Raw genomic sequence first — 17752 nt, forward strand, 5'->3', positions numbered from 1 at the left:
AAGTGTTTTTAAAGGATTTGGCATTATCGATATTGTATCCTGGACTGGAATGGTATTTGAGAGTATTAATTAGGTGAGCAACTCCAGCTGTACCAACTGTTTCTGGGGGCATCACCAGGTAATAATGATGACATCGACCAAGAAGACGGGTACGGAATTAGAAGCAAACATTATTAACAAAAACATCACTTAGTATTATAGCAAAGGTGTTACTATTAACTGACTCACCGCACGAGTTTAAGACAGCCATAGGATTGCTAGCTGTGGGATTGATTACTCGCCAGAGTTTTCTGGGATTTAATTGTTTCCAGCATGTCAGGTAGGGTTTCAAATAAAAGCGGTATATGTCATTTTTTATTGTCGTTATGTATGTTTTGGAGGCAGCTTTGTAACCAGCCCCGCGCGAGTTAGTTGGTCAACGTTTTGCGATGCGATAAAGTCGTTTTTTTTTTGTTTGATAATTTTTTTATGTGGGCATTGCACCAATGCACATGCGAGTTAGAGAAGATGCTGGGAACTCGAATATATTTGTTTGTTAGACGGTCAACTTCATTTTTAAGGGCATCCCAGTTTGGATGCATGGGACGACCATAGAAGTTTGAAAGAAAAAGATTCCATGAAAGTGCATAGTTCATCATTTATCGCCATGAAATTTGCTTTTTTATAGTCGCGTTTAAGCTTTTTGCCATGGTATGTTTCGGGGTTTAATCTTCTTGCCATGATATGTTTGGTTGGTTCAATAACTAGCTTTGTCAGCGAGAATACAGAGCACAAATTAATGAATTCATGACCCTGCGTAAAGAAAGTTGGTTGGTTGGTTTGTAGGGTTTAACGTCCCAAAGTGACTCAAGCTATGAGAGACGCCGCAGTGGAGGACTCCGAAAATTTCCACTACCTAGTGTTTGCTTTAACTCACGGACGCCACTCCGTTTCGCCTCCATCGAAACGCAGCCGCCGGCGGTCATGATCGAACCTGAGTGCTCCGGCACAGTAGTCGGGCATCTTAACCACTTCACCGCTGCGGTGGTGTTCCTAAAAGAGGGAGACAAAACGAGCACCGTATTATTATTCCAAAAATGTTCGAAAAATTAGCCACCGAGCAGAAGTATAGGAGTGGAAGGGAATGTTATGCATATTTTGTTAAAATTGTCATGGAGTTGGTTTATGAAGTTAGGCAATGTATATGGGGACCGGTAGCATGCACAAAGTAATAATTTACGATAGTTAAGAAGTAACGAAACCAAGACTATTTCAAGGCCAGTGTTAATATTGATGCTTTAGGACGAAATATTATTAGATATAGCGAGCAGAACACCACTACCACAATAAGCCAACCGATTTCATCTGCATATAATACAATTATCTGCGTTGTGAAAATTTTCAAGGTATTGAACGTTAGGCGGGAGCCATGTTTCTGTAAGAGCAAAATTGTGCTCAGAACATGCATTAGTAATAAATGATATTGCATCGCGTTCATTCTGTACACTTCAAGCGTTAGTGAATATACCAGACAATTGCCTATTGGACGGAGAATTCAGACCACCGCCCCTCTCTCATCGCTAAACAATGGCGGAGGATGATGAATCTGAATGACTGGCAGTGCTGTCTGTGCGTGTCCCATGTTCTTGAACATAATCCGATGTTACGTCATACGCGTACAGCCTGTTGTTGATGTACTTTGGAATGAATTTCTGTGACTGAGGCTGAGATTTCGCAGAACCTAGCTTTTTGCCGCCAGTCCTAATAACAATAGAGAGAGCACTTTCTCTCGCATTTTAATATTTTAATGTTCGTGAATTTTGTAATAACGGGAGACATTTCTTAGAGGAAAAATTGCTCAAATGATAGACATGATCAAATGAGTCAGAGGAAAATGACTCGAACACAGCCATAATCTTATTTGTTGGTTTTTATTTTGTTTGGAGCTAGAATTCTTGAGAACCGGGAAGGTCGTAAAAAGCAGGTTATACCGAAGAGAATGGTCTTCTAGCTCGGTGACACGATTGTAAGCGGCAGTGTTCAGCTTTCAGTTCTTCTACTGATGCCTGAGTAGTTATTTGATCTGAGAGACGGTCGTATAAATCAGGTTTAGTTTTTAGATCGTCTAATCACTTGCGAATATTGGGAGTGCCGGTTTTTATAGTTTATTGACCGGATATTATGCATTTAATTTCAGCCGCCGAACCAGCTCGGCACTTCGTGCTTTGGAACGAGCGGGTGTACAAATTTTTGAGTAGCTGGAACAAGACAGTCATTTATTCAGCAGGGTCATTGGTTAAATTTTCGAATTCAGTGGGAGTGAGTTGGCGTCTAGGAGGACCAGGGTTGGAATCGATCTCACCTCCTCATAATAAGGGAAGCAACATCGAGAAGCACTCACACAATGTTTCGCAGAAGGTTCCGAGGCACGGGAACACCTCTGAGCACCTGTCATCAGATTTCTTTGCTTATAGTGGAAATTTGTTTACACGGTCGAAAGAGGGCTGAATTGAAAAGATGCCTTGAGCAGTGCCCTTTACCCAGTCTTTGTTACCTTAGTTACATTTATAATGAATATAAACGGTTTTATTCATTTATTTATTTATTTAAAAATACTGCAGAGTCACTTGACTCCAAGCAGGGGTGGACACAAATATAAATTACATTACAAGAATACATCAACGAAGACAATCACAATCAATTACAGAAAGTCAAATCACGAAACATACCAAACCAACAGCAACAAAAAAAAAAAACAATGCAGGAATATAAGTACACACAAAGAAACCACGAAACATAGCGCCAGGCCTGAAGAAGATAACTTGCCTTGGCCATGGTGTTTCCCATCGCAATGCTGTACTGCACAGCATCCTTCACATAAACTGTGAGGGTCGTTACTTGTTTCCAGCTTACACACACAAAAAAAAAACATCATACAGACTGCACGTGTCGCTCGTCGTTAACGATTATTATTTCGCGCTCTCACCTAACGACGTCATTCGTTTCCAACTTCCGGAAGAAAACGGAAAGAAAAGCCATTGCGCTCCGGTCGTTGAAGGTTTTCGAGCAAAACAGAAGTATTCCGAAACCTTTCCTACGGACCGTTTACGACGCGTGAAACGTTGTAGCAGCGTTCATTCAGCGCCTGGCGGAAGAAAAAAGCTACTGCCGGGGGCGAGAAGAAGAGCTACTGATGACGAAAAGATGGAGAGAGGAACAACCGAGGGTGAAAATACAAAACATCGAACGTGCCGTAGAGAGCAGTCAGAAGCCGCCTTTCATCGGAAGCTATTTGGTATTAAACTGCCTACTGCGGGAAAGAAGCGTCAGGAGGAAAGCGCAGCGCCTGGCACGTCCCTGATTCGATGGGAACGACAGGGAAGAAAGTTGAAAACGAGGAAACGCACTGCGTGCAATAGGGAGAAAAACAAATGCTGCGTGGGAAGAAAGCGGTTGATTCCCTCTACCTTTCGCGTATACACAAAGCAAAGAGGAAGCCGGCATCTTTGAAGTCATCGGGCGCATCATGATTGACGATGCGCAGGGGTAAATGATCACCCGCTGCCGTGAGCAAGCAGCCACGCAAAAGTGTTTGCGCACGCTAGCTCCAACGGCTCCCATACCTTTTCTTACGTACAATTTCCTCTTTGCTTTATTTAACCCCTAACCTGCTCCAAACGTAGAGAAAGAAGAGTGTGGAAGAGAGAGAGAGAGAGCGAAAGTAGAGAGCTTCTTTTCCATACTCCAAAGCAGACATTTCGTTGAGGAGCGATGGGCAGAAAAGTACACAGTATTCGTGGAAAGAGCAGTGACATTAAGCGGTGCGTCTTGTCGCTCTCCGCTGGACTAGTATTGGCCAGCTGCTGCCCATGTCTTCCCATTTTGACCGTTACGAAGTGGCTCGCTTGCCTTCGTTTTCTTTTTTTTTTTTTTTTAAAGATATGGTAAAGCGATAACCACCACGCGCTCCGTCGCTCGTTGCGAGCTAAGCGGAAGGCGCTCAGTGGTACGGCGTGGGCGGAAAGCGAAAGGTCGTTATGCAGCTGTGTGGAGGAATCCCTTTCGTTTGCGGTTTTGGAACGGCAGGACTGACGCTTTTGCAGGCGTTAATGAGTCTCACATTTCACGACGGCGATTCGGTTAACGTGTAATCCAGAAAATTGAAGTTTGTTCGCGAAATTTACTTTGCCTCTTTTGGCCTTGTTCTCGACGGAGAGTGAAACGTTTAAAACTCACTAAATAAGCAGAAAAATGCATTTTGTCTCCGTTTTATTCCCCAGAGTTAATGACCTAATTAAGAGGAGAAAGGTTTTCTTTCATCCCAATTAAGAAATGTAATATATATCTGAGCCGACATGTTTTCTCACGCGCACATAAACCATGCTCGCTTGGCACGCGGTCAGTATTGCTGATTAATACTATCTTTGTCGAATAGGCGAAAGAGAGCTTTTTGCTGCGTCGAATCAGGATGGTCATGGCGGCGATTTTGTCTACAAAATATTGCCTTACGCAGATTTTACCTCTCCGCCTCCCCCATTCACCGTAATGAATGCACCCTGTCATCCGTATGCAGGCGGTAATCGATATCGTAACTGTTGTTTTTATGTAAAATTAGAAACATGAACGTTGGTCTGAAAACAACTGGCTTGTAGGCTGCAAAATCATTTCATGTGGGGTTGGAAACACTGAAAAATTTCAGGACTGCGCTTAAGTCTGCCTAAGTGAAAATGGCGGAAGCCACCTTGCGCTACTGTTTTCATTAACGGCATTGTCATTGCTATTGTCACATTCATCATCACTATCGGTACTATTACCCTTATCATTGCGAAATAAATACTATATCATTAACATCGCTACTATCGTCCTTATAATCACTAACTGCATCGTCATTGTCATATCTACAGCCACCCTTCCGCTAGAGAAGGGGAATTGCGATTTGTTTCTCACAAAACCGGCGCGGAGCGGCAATAATAATAATAAAAAAAGACCGGTGTGGTGTAGGGGTTTGCGTGCTTGACTGGAGATCGAAGGGATAGCGGGAAACCGAAGGGATAGTGGAATAGTGGATAGTGGGATAGTGGAAACTTTCTTTTATTTTAGTGCCAGTGCAGAGGACGCTCTATGATCCCAATTTGTGCGGACGCCCCGCATGAGCCAATAAAAGCTTTAGCCCTAAAACGATTAACGGACACTCACGCTCTCCCTTCACAGCAGCCATCGCTATGCAGCGGCGAAAAGAAATATCTTTTGCGTGAGTCTAGATGTAAAGAGTGTTTTTACTAGAAGGTGAAACTTTTAAGACACAGAACAAGCAGCCGGTCTGTCGTTATGAGACAATGGGTTCTCAAAAGTAGCCAACGTCATGCGTGCTTGGTGCATTAATAAAAGGTACAATTTTCATCTCTGCTAGACAGAATGCGGACCGTAGTGAGAGAAGGACTTCAAAATGTTGCTTCCTCGTTGCTATCAGAGAGTATCCGCTTGCTCATCAGAACAACTTCCTAGTTCAATGTTGACGATGTCTGACGGTTTCATCTGGAAGCTGTTAACGTACAGGTAAACACCTCCCTTCCCAAATCATATCATCGTAAATAATTTTTTTCTCCTCCTCGTCATATATTTGGTTTCTGTCCTCATCGAAAGAAGTGTTCACGACCTCGTTATTGAACACGTACGTCCAGGAACTCTGGCTTGTGGAGAAAAGCAGCAAATCTCCAAAACTGCACATTTAAAAGTCAAGATCCTTGACAAATAAAGCGTACAGTAAATATACTTATGAGCGTTTCTCGTTATTTTCAGCCTGCGATGTTCGCCATCAAGAATAGGCCAGGCAGAGCAGTTGCTCAACATTCGTGCCGTTTTTTAAAGTATCTTTCCCTCTTTCGTTTCAAAGCAAATCCATGACTTACGTTCCGGGAATTGGGAACGGATAAAACTCATTGGGTGTGTGGGGCAGAATGCACGCGAAACGCATAACAATGGCAGGAATGGCCTTCGGACGAGAACTTAGAAGCATGGAATCCATGTCAGAATGCAATATAGATGCGAGGCAAAACACACTATCAGAAATGTCTCAAATGCGACAATTTCGCCCTTGATTACAGCACGTTTACAGCTGCCGACCACTGCATTGCACGCCGCCATCTTTCCACTCTCGCGGGAACATGGCGGCGTACAGTGGAGTGGTCACCACTGGTGCCAAAAGTAGATCAGATCAGGATTCTGGGGGTCATCTTATCTCACGGCCATAACGGAGAGGTCCTGAAGAAATTAGAAAGTTACGCGATGCAAATCCTCGGGCTCTTGAGGAGGATCGCCAAGGAGAGAAACTTATTAAAACTAATCCAGGCGTATGTTATAAACAGAATCAGTTACGCCACGGCCTACCTGGACATCAAGGCCGTAGAAAAAGAGAAATTAGACTGCCTGATCCGAAGATGCGTTAAGAAGGTTCTAGGATTGCCCCTGGGTACCTCGAGCGAACGGCTGCTCAAACTCGGGGTGCATAACACGAGGGCAGAATTGGCGGAGGCAGTACGAGTCTCCCAATTAGAGAAACTAAGCACGACCGAGACGGACACGGTGATCCTTGTAAAAGCAGGATTCAACCCAGACAGAGGAATTCAAAAAGAAGCCACAATTAGTAGGGAAAGCAGGAACGCCTTGGTAGTCTCCCCTTCCCTAGAAACATGCAACCAGAATTTAATCTCGAAAGAAGGGCCAAACGAGCCGAAGCTCTAGAGCGACGATTCAAGAACATGGGAGCGAAGGAGGTAGTCTATGTTGATGCGGCAAGTGGCAGAACAGGTGTGGCGGTAGTCTCGGTAGTCGATGGCCGAGGGGTGCCGCTATTCGCGGCAGCCATCAGAGGCCGCAACATAGGAGACTGCGGAGGAAGTTGCGATAGCGCTAGCTTGAGTAGGAACGGAAACCTAGTTCATAATTAGCGACACTAAAATTGCCATCCAAAATTTTTGGAAAGGGGAGGATATCGCCGCAGGCAGCCAAAATCATCACCCAAAGAACGATGAATAGTAAAATTCAGTTAATTCGGACATCCACTCTCGCTGCCGTCCCTGGCAACGCGGTGGCTCACGAGCTAGCCCGAGCTTTCTACTTCCAGGTAGCTGTCGAGCCCCCCGAACACTGAGCATACGACGAGCGTCTGCAGTATTTTGGAAAAATGACCGACCATTATAAATTGGGATGTAGGCTAGTACCCCCGCCAGATGTTAGACTAAATAATAGAGAAGCTGTCGCGTGGAGGCGGCTACAAACTAATACGTTCATGAACCCGGTCTGGGCGTTTCACGCGCTACCAGACCTTAGGGACAATGATCTGTGCAAACACTGTGGGGCGAGAGGGACCCTTGACCACTTAATTTGGGAGTGCTCACAATCTCCAGGGATAGGACCAAATATTGCAAGTAGAGTAGCCTGGGATACCCTGCTGCGAAGCGCGGACCTTGCGATCCAGCACCGCACCGTCCATCTGGCGGAAGAGGCCGCAACAAGCCAAGGGCAATCTGCCAGCCTCTAACCGCGGCCGTACCACTCTCCGTCTTGACCAGCACGACGCGTGCCGGGGGCGGGGAAGGGGACACCCATTTTCAATGGAAAACAAAGTTGTACAACCAACCAATCTTCACTCGCTAGCGGCGTCAGCGGCATCAGTCAGTCGCTGCTATCTTTTCGTCGCGCAACGCTCCTATGGGCCCGAGCGCTGCATTCCGCAACCTCCCGATAACTGCTCTCTTCATTTCTCCGACCACAAAGCTTTTTTCATCACAGCCAAAAACTGTTAGTGGAGTGTTTCTTGAAGGAATAAGTGTGAAAAATTAAATAATATTGTCAGTAATTGTACATACGTGTCTTGCTTGAAATCTTCGCCTCAATCTATCGAAAAAGTGAACAGCTGATGAGTTGCACTCAAATTTCGCATTAGAAAGTAACGTAATCATCTGCATTTTTTTTTTCATTGCGTGAGCGAGATATATCGCGACAGCTGCTACTCGCTGCACTGTTGTATGCCTGGTGCCGTAGGTTCGGCACTGCTGCGGCGAAGTTCTATAATTTGCCGAACAGAAGCGCGACACATCGAAAATAGTCAATTGATATGCCCACACGTGAAAAAGGCAGTCTCTTATACCACCTGTGCAGGCGAAAACAAATCTGCAGTGGTTTAACATGACTGAACGAATTTGACAAGCATTTTACTTATTTATTTACAATACTAAAGATCCCCAGAGCGCTATTTACATAAGGGAGGGCGAATAATATTGAACGCTCGCAGAGAAGACAGGATGCAAAAGCAGCACTCCTATACCCAAGAAATGGCGGTGAAGAATGCATACTAATTGTTAGTACACGCAGCCACTCAGCAGCTCGTTCAAAGTTTAATCAAAAGCAAAGGCGACAGTTTGGTCAAGTTAGTCCTGCGATGTGGTAGGTATACTTTGAATGGATGGTTGGTGCTAGAAGAGATGTATAATGCAGGGTCAGTGTGTTGAAAAGGGAGAGTGCCGTGGTAGTTTGAAGAAATATATAATTGAACAAGCGCGTCGGCGCTGCTGAAGTGTTTGATATTCAAGGAGGCTCAGAACTGTGCAGTACTGTCGTGTGCGCAACTGGTTGTTACAAAATAAATCGCTCGATTATGCAACGATTAGTGCGGATTCCAAATTATAGAGGCATATTCAACCTGAGTTCTGACTATAGTGTGTTTTATGCCAGAAGTTTTGCGTCAGGTGTAGCAATGTGTACTGTTTTTGAAATTACTCTTAGTGTTTTACTCGCTTTGCCAGTGATGCATAGGAAGTACTGATTTCGTTAGCTTGGTTTCGTAGTTTTTCGCGCTCCACTCCAACCGCCGACCATACTGTTTGTCAAGGTCGAAAGTCAAAGTCATGCGATAACAGCTGATATTTGTTACTGGTGCATCATGATGCCTGACTTAGTTGCTAGGAGGATTAAATTTCGGTTTGATTTTGAAGATTACGCTGACGGCCACAGAGATGGACCCACAAGGTGCTCGACTTTTGCACTTAGTTGGGCTAATGCTCTGAAAGAAAATCGTGAATCGCGACTAAATATTTCACAGCCATTTAGGAAGGGAACGACAGTTTTGACGAAGATACTGAAAGTGCAACACGTAAGCCTGCAACCTGCGAGCAGTCAATGCTCGGAAAATGCGATACGCTCGCGCGGTCAGGCCCTGCTCGCTGTTTCTTCTCTTCAGTTACTCTTTGGGAGGCATTTTCATTTTGTTGCGCCCGGTTCTCCGAAGCACGTCGTACGCTGTACGTGCAAATAAGATGGCAGAGCATGGGGCCTAATTATATTGCATTTTCTCATTTATGGAATGCCATATGCTGCAGTCATGAAATTTTGAGAGGTGGGAAATCTTCCTTCTTACATCTGTTTTTTTTTTCCCTCAAGAATTCATACACTCACCCTTGATAATTGATTTGCGGTATGTTGCTCAAAATAACTGTACTACTTGCATTAAACAGTCCCCAAGCGTCTGTAGGAAGAAGCGTTGCATAACTGTAGTAAAACGTCTTTGAGTAAAGCAGTGATAAGGTCGAACTAATAACGTGCGTATTAAAGTCACTGACCAGACAACTGGAGCCACAATTGTAATTTCACTGATGTTATTATAATATACAAGCCTAGCATTATGGAACGTTTTTAATCGTGAAGCAACTCTACAAGTAACTTGAGTTTCAAGATCCTGCTATTAGCATGTTGTTAGGGATGGTTTGAGCCTACAGAGCATGGAAAAAAAAAATTCCTTTTCGAGTTTTTCCTGCGATCACACCGAGTAGTAAAGACTGGCATAGAAAAGGAGTGGACTGAGCTTTTAGAAATCCTTTTGAGGAAACCCTGGACTATTGCACAATAGTTCTATATCAGCACATCGTTAAAAACGGCCCAGGCTTTCAGTGCAGGTGCAAAATTATGCATGTGAGGAAACTAGTAATGTGCTTACAGCGAGTAATTAACACAGCCTTGGAAACGTAACAAGGCGCATTTCTGAAAACCTACAGTAAAATATTTCTGTACGTTAACCCAGCTAAACCGAGACGAAGCGAATTCATTGTCAGGCTTGGTTACGTTTCTTATTACTGATAGGTATGATCATATGGCTACTATCGTCATTATCGTCTAAATACACCGTCATTGGCCTGGCTTCTATCACCAATACCCTTATCGCTAACAACGGCGTCATTATCGTCGCTATTATCATCATCATCATCATCATCATCATGATCACTTATTGTATCGTCATTGTCATGACTATTATCCTCACTCCAAAAAAGAACTACGATCTGTTGGAACTGTTGGAACTCACCGCTTGTCTTAGTCTTGGCTCACGTTCGTTCTGGCGTGCGCTATGGTTTGTTTTTACGACATAGCGCAGTGCGGTGTGTATAGTGAGCAATATTTACCTTTTTTTTTCTCACAAAGTATAGGGCGGACGTTGGGAGAAGTCGCGTGGGCCTCTAATGATGGTACAAGTACTAGAATAAAATAATATATAAGGACCATCTCCTTCTTTTGCAGATACCATGAAGAAAAAAAAAAAATTTGGTCAAAGAAATAGAACACTTCTCACGCGCGTCGACGTGTGGGCAGCGGCGGCCATTTCCGGGCATTTTGTGGTCGCGAAAGTGTGAATAAAGTAGTCACTGCCGCCAGGCTAATTTCAAAAAAACCTGTTCCCACGTCCTACACCTTCGGTGATGTTTTCTTTGTCACCCGGACTACAGCGTCGATGACGTTCGCAGCGAGCACAATGGATCCCTCCGAAATGCTCTGGATGCGTGTCGCTGACGGATCCTTTCACACGGCCTATTCACCGCGCTGGTCCCAGCTTCGTTTTGCGGCCCACTTTCTTTGTCCGGGTGGCAGGGAACGGACGTAAATTGTATTCTTTTCTGCCACGAAGCCGTGTGTTCTTGAGAGTATTTTATCGAGAATCAGTCTGGCGTACATACGAGCGTGCCACTAAATGACTTGAGTGCAGAGGGGACATTTAAGCAACCTAATAATTGATTAAGAACGTATTGATCGATTAAAAGAAAAGCGAGGTGGTGATTGATTGAATAAATTGGTTTTGGCTTGACATACTCTTCTATGAAAAGCTGAGACGTGCAGGTTTACTGGCTTCAAAGAAAGAACCTTTTTGAACGACATTTTCCCGTATTTATTTTTAGTGCATAATTACGGCTCACTATAACCAGTTGAAAGCGACAAACAGACGGGTAGCGCTACAAACGCGGGGGTTGAAAATAGCTCTTAGTTTAGTTCATTTGTCGGTCAGCACCGTTGGAGATATAAAAGTATATTAAATAAACAAGGGCCGTAGAAGCCACGGGACGGGCACATTCTATAACTTTAATCGAAGGCAAATTGAGATCGATTTGGGGACAGCTGGCATTAAAAATGATGAAAAAATGTTGTAACACCTCTTGTCGTCGAGAAAGCTAGCATGGAGGGCTTGTAAAAGTGGCATATCCCTGCCTATATGACGCGACATAGGCAGTGGGTCATTGCTGAACTTTGTTTTTAGGATGACGATTTATTTTATCCCGTTCTAGCACCAGTAGGTGCTTAAAAAAATCCGTGCAATGCGTCTTTGGAGAACATACGTTTCGTAGTCCGCACAGTTAAAAACACACCACGAACACGAACAAAGCACGAAAGGTTTAAGGACCTAAAACCTTTTGTAGTCCTGGTTATTTATTCTCCACGAGGCTTAATCTGACCGTATGCTTAAAGAGCATTTTCTTGATGCCATATCAAACAAAGCGCTATCCTTGCTGTCTATGTACTGCTCCGAGGTCCTTGCACGTTGACGTCTGAAGCATGAGCTCGCGCAATGCAACTGAAGTGATTTTGCACAGGCACGCATGAATGGGCAGCGCATGCGATCAATATAATGCGCTCGAAGAAATATCTGCAACAAACCTAAACAAATATTTCATTTAGTACGAACTATATTACATTCTAATTGGCTAGTTACACGTCATTTTTACGCTAATTAGCAAAAAAAAAGAATACCTTACTGTGTTCCACACAAAATCCTGCGCAGAGTAGATTATTTTTCTGAAACTGAGAACGCGAAAAACACGAACCAAAAAATATTTCGCCGAATAACCTGATGTCTACTGGAGTTTGCGCTATTTTACTCAGGTTTGTCCCCCCCCCCCTCCCCTTCTTTTTTTCCCAACATTTATTAAAAATTATAAAAGCATTTACTCCCCGTATTAAGGATAAACACAATAGGAGTCTGTGGCCCTCTCTCTAACTACGTATATATACTAAATATCAAAGAGCCATAAGATACCAATTTACGTAAAAGAATACACGAAATATCAAGCCCCGCTACTTCTCAAAGTGTACACCTACTTTTCATGGCCTAGTCGGTAAATAGTCGAAAGCCTTCAACCAAAGGACGTGGGTTCAGACCTTGCAAAACGTTTTTCATTATAGGAAATCATATAAAAGCTGTGTAGTTTGAGATATGCGTTCACCTCCATTTCAAATTACATCAAATGTTTTCTTACATTCGTTCCACGGTCACGTGGTTTCTGCGACAATGGACTATACTGCACTTACAACCTCGCGTAAAAAGAAAATCCCAAAACGAATGGCGCCATGATGAAGATGATAGTTGATGGCTATCGTAATGTAAAATAGCTGATCATAATTACACTTCATATAACAACTGTTGCCCACGTTTCGATCTCGCAAAGAATACGAACCGTTCGCGTAACAGTCGCCGGAGCTGACGCGCTAAGGTTAAAATTCGTTTTTTTTTTTTTTTGCACCATCAACCAAACTCTGAATCGTCCACACAATCCACAGCGATGGCAGCACCGCTGCAAGCGGTATCGTCAGTTGTGTGATCAGTCTTTCGTAAATATCTTAAAAGATGAGCACCTAAGTATTAACTTAAAAAGTAGCTGTAAAAGTTTTAAGAATGAAAAGTGAGCTCCCTTGTGCTTATATGAACAAAAATTATCCGTTTATATGAGCCTTTAACAAGGCAGCCATTTGGGCAAGTTGGTGCGAATCTAACTGTGAATCAGCGATAAACGCATGAACACAAGAAAAGTACACTGGACAGCACTGTACTAAAAACTGGGGTTTACAGTTTACTCGAAGAAAAAACTGGCCAGGGAACCAAGTGGCCCATGCGTATCAGACACTCTCAAATGGACAAGTGTCGAGTCAACACGGTATTGCGAGGACGCTGACAACGGTAGTCACTCAGAACTTCATTTATGTCGCTTACTACCTACAAGTGCACACTGTTTGCTTAATAATATAATCTCTTTATTGTTGACTGATAATGACAGTGCACTAATGCACTTGTCACATGCCTTGCGTCCTAATGCGATAGGCCTCAGCTCCCACAGGCAGAAAAGGGAGATTGAGGGCGGGGGCGGGGGGGGGGGGGGGAAGGAGGCGAAAACTAATAGAATGCCTATTCCTTTCATATGCCCTAACGATTTCTCACGGCAGTGTTGCAGGTGGTTTCCGCGATCGTGTTTCCGACGGAAACCGATCCCATCTGCGTGCTGAAGAAGCGGGAATAAAGAGAAATAAACGTTCTGTTTCCCGCTAGAAATGTGCGCGGTCTGTTTTCTAGGCGCCTCTTCCCGCGCCTTTCTCAGAGCACGTTGGTGATGTCCATATGCTTTCTTCAGGCCCAGCCTTTACAACGCTATAAGATGTTCCATCCGTCTATACCATGTTTGCAGGAATAACAAAGCACACATTCACTTAGTTCTAGCTCAGTCCGGACTTCCTTCGTCAATTTAATATATAAGGTTCTGTCTAGAACACAAGCTCTGCTTTTGTTATATTTCCACCATGGAGCCATATCTATTAGAATATCTTAATATTTTTGTTCTTGCAAGTCGAATGTTCCTTAAGAAATGTGACCCCGTTAATAGCTTTAAGAGGGCTCGTTGCGGCACTGCCCGGCACTTAGGATGTTTAGAAACACAATTTGTGGGCATAATTTCTCTTTTGAAACTCTAGGCTTCGAAAAAATGGGGACGTCTAAGGGGCCCCGAAGCAATTTTTGTGAAAATCGGGATTCAGCAAAAAAGTAGTCTTTCATGCTGTTAACTGAAATATCGAACTGAAATTAGACATCAAAAAGCGCGAACAGCGAAGTTTTTTTGAGCAGGAATATACGTTATCGGAGTTATGTAATCGGCGCCACGGGGTACAGCTCGTGTCACGTCGCCGGCTGTGATTGGCGAAGATGTCGTGTGACGACACACTAAAACCATATCAGCGGCTGCTGATATGGCTCCGGCGCTACGTTGAGTGGACGGACAAAACAAGCAAATTGCAGGTGTCTGCGGCGTTGTAAAAGCGATTATGGCACGCCATTTTATGCCCATAAACGGCACACAGGCACACAGTCTTCTTTGCTTTGCGGAAGGCTGCCCTGACGCCCTCCAGTGTTCGAAAAGTCTGTTTCCGCTTCTACGGGTGTTTAGACCTTCTATGATTGGGGCATGTCTCACATAGTTATCGGCTGTTCAACGTCAAGGGCTGGGACCATGTTTTGCCGTTTCAGGGTACGTTTGCGAACGGTAGAAACATTACTGGCGAAGAATCGTTTGTCTATGTTTGCTTGCTCAATCACAGCGTGCCGTGCGACATTATAATAGGTGGAGGAAGGAATATACAAAACACATGGAATTCTAAGAAGGAATTACAATGGCGATACTAATACTTCACGATAAGTATTATGAACAAAAAAGGAAGATAGAGCATACCATATTGCAAGAGTGCGTAGGAAAACGACAATTTAAACAAATTGGTTGTAGCTCTGAATTACCGTACTTGGCTATCATGGCTAAGGCGCTTGCGTCTGTAATGTTTGCAGAAATGGCAATTTTCTCCTGGAATACTAATTCTATTGCAATAAATGGTGTGAAAAATTTAGCTTATCCTTTCTCCTTTTTTTAAGAGGTCGCCCTTCTAATACCTGCGATAGATATACCAGTTAGCTTGCTATATTTTCCATCCATCCTATTAATCTTGGTCTGCAGGAATTTTCTTCCACGTACCTTTTTACTTTCTCTTCCCGCACTGTCAATGAAAATTGGACCTTGTTTAAAGAAAAGTTGCTGTCATTAACGCATGCTCACATACCACAAATCTCATTTCGGGTCAACATTTCTAAGCCATCGTATCATAGGTCACTCCGCTCACTTAAGAATAAAAAGAAGCGCTTATTCAAAGCCGTACAAAAATCTCGATCCCCCTCGCTGAAACTGCAACAGAAACACCGCGAAAAGCAATACTGCCATGCCGTCCGTAAAGCTAAACACAAATTTTATTCCCATGACCTTCAATCCCTTATGCACAACAACTCGAAAAAAGTCTGAAGTACAATAGCCCCAGCTACCACGGAGGCCCAAATCGCTCTGCAGGATGAGGACGGAAATTTCATTACTGACGAAGAAAGTGCGACCATATTTAACAATTACTTCACTTCAGTTTCACCCAAGAAGACCATTCTAACATTCCCGCCATCGCCGAAGTCGGCTATAGATATATGACCCCGATTGAATTAAATGTTGAAGGCATCACGTCTTTAATCAATAGTCTTAAAGTGTCCACTAGCTCTGGTGCAGACGGAATCAACGCCAAAATTCTAAAACTCACTTTAACCTCTAGTAGCTTAATCCTGTATTAAATTTTTCAGCAGTCCCTATCTACAGGCGAACTTCCGTTTGATTGGAAAATTGGCAAAATCATCCCCGTGTTCAAATCTGGTGACAGAAATAATATTAGTAACTACCGGCCCATATCTTTAACAAGTATTGCATGTAAGCTTCTAGAGCACATCATTGCTTCAAACGTGGCGCAGCATCTTGAACATAACAGCTTTTTTTTTACCCCCATCAGCACGGTTTTAGAAAAGGACTGTCGTGCGATACACAACTCATGGAATTTTCCCACGAAGTGCATTCTAACATGAACGATAACCAACAGACTGATTGCATTTTCATCAATTTTTCTAAGGCATTTGATCGGGTAGTACATTGTCGTTTAATTTCCAGACTCTCCGCTTTAAACATTGACACATTAACGCTATCATGGATTAGAATGTTTCTCTCATTTCGCAAACAATTTACCTGTATAAATAGCTGCTCATCCTCTTTTTGTGAGGTATCGTCCGGTGTTCCCTAGGGCAGTGTTTTGGGCCCATTGTTATTTCTAATATATATTAACGATCTGCCAACCGACATTACCTCTAACATCCGTTTATTTGCTGATGACTGTATTATCTACCGTAAAATTTCTAATCCAGCCGATCATCTTGTTCTACAGACAGATCTCGACCATATAACAAACTGGTGCTCTATGTGGCAAATGACGGTTAACACTGGCAAGTGTAAATTAACGACTTTCAGCCGCAAACTATCAAATTCCTTTTTCACCTACTCCCTCAACAGCAACCAAATCACTGCAGTGCCTTCATACAAATATCTCGGTATTTACCTAACTCCAAACCTTTCTTGGTCGACACACATTAACAAAATAACAGCTAAGGCTTCACGAACCCTCAGATACTTAAAACGTAATCTTCTTGATGCGCCATCTGACACTCGAAAACTAGCTTACCAGACGTTTGTCCGCCCACAGCTTGAATTTGCTTCGCCCATTTGGTCACCTAACCAAAAGCATCTAACACACAGTCTTGAATCTATACAGAACCGTGCTGCACGCTTCATTGCTCGTGATTATAACCGTCATTCCAGCGTCACTAACATCAAGTTATCGCTATCACTTGCGTCTTTAGAATCACGTCGTACAGTAGCACTTCTTTGCTTATTTCATAAAATGGTTTACAGTCCTCACAGCCACGAACTACCTTTATCACGGCCATCTCGTACATCACATCGTCGCCACAATCATAGCAGCTTTGCGCGTATTTTTGGTCGTACTAAAACGTTTAACATGTCTGCCATTCCGCGTGCCATAAATCATTAGAACAGCCTTCCTGACGTTGTTACTAACACCAGAAATCCTGCCACGTTTCGAGATATGATAACCACGATCTTCACCTAATGTCATGCTTTTATGTGCGCTTACGAAAAATCTCTTTTACTACTGGTCTAATATGAACAAAATTACGCTCTTTTAAATACAGTACCGGATTGTGTTCCTTTCCCTATTGCCACATTTTGTACGTTGTATAGTTATTTTGTATTGTATAGTAATAACCAATGTATAACTTGTGTTTTTATCTTAAAGGGAGGGACAAAAAGCGGGGAAAATTTTTAAGTGTATTCTGCTCAGTACTTCTTGCTAACTATTGTATAACGCTTCTCTCAAATCGTTGTTTTTGCTCTGTTTATAACTTCATGTATGTACTGCCCCACTCACACAATGCTCCCATGTTGAAGGGGCCTGTGAGCAGCTTAAATAAATAAATAAATAAATAAATAAATAAATAAATAAATAAATAAATAAATAAATAAATAAATAAATAAATAAATAAATAAATAAATAAATAAATAAATAAATAAATAAATAAATAAATAAATAAATAAATAAATAAATAAATAAATAAATAAATAAATAAATACTGATATACATGTTTTTGTTGAATATTAAAGTAATAAACAAAGCTGTCTGTAAAATAAACAAAGTTATAATGAAACAGTATAATATATTAGTGTTTATTCAGAATTGCCACAAATACAAGTGTGGATGCAGGAGGTTTGTA

The sequence above is a fragment of the Amblyomma maculatum genome, chromosome 1 (genome assembly GCF_055883805.1).
Source record: "Amblyomma maculatum isolate TAMU_Amacu chromosome 1, ASM5588380v1, whole genome shotgun sequence".
NCBI lineage: Eukaryota > Metazoa > Arthropoda > Arachnida > Ixodida > Ixodidae > Amblyomma > Amblyomma maculatum.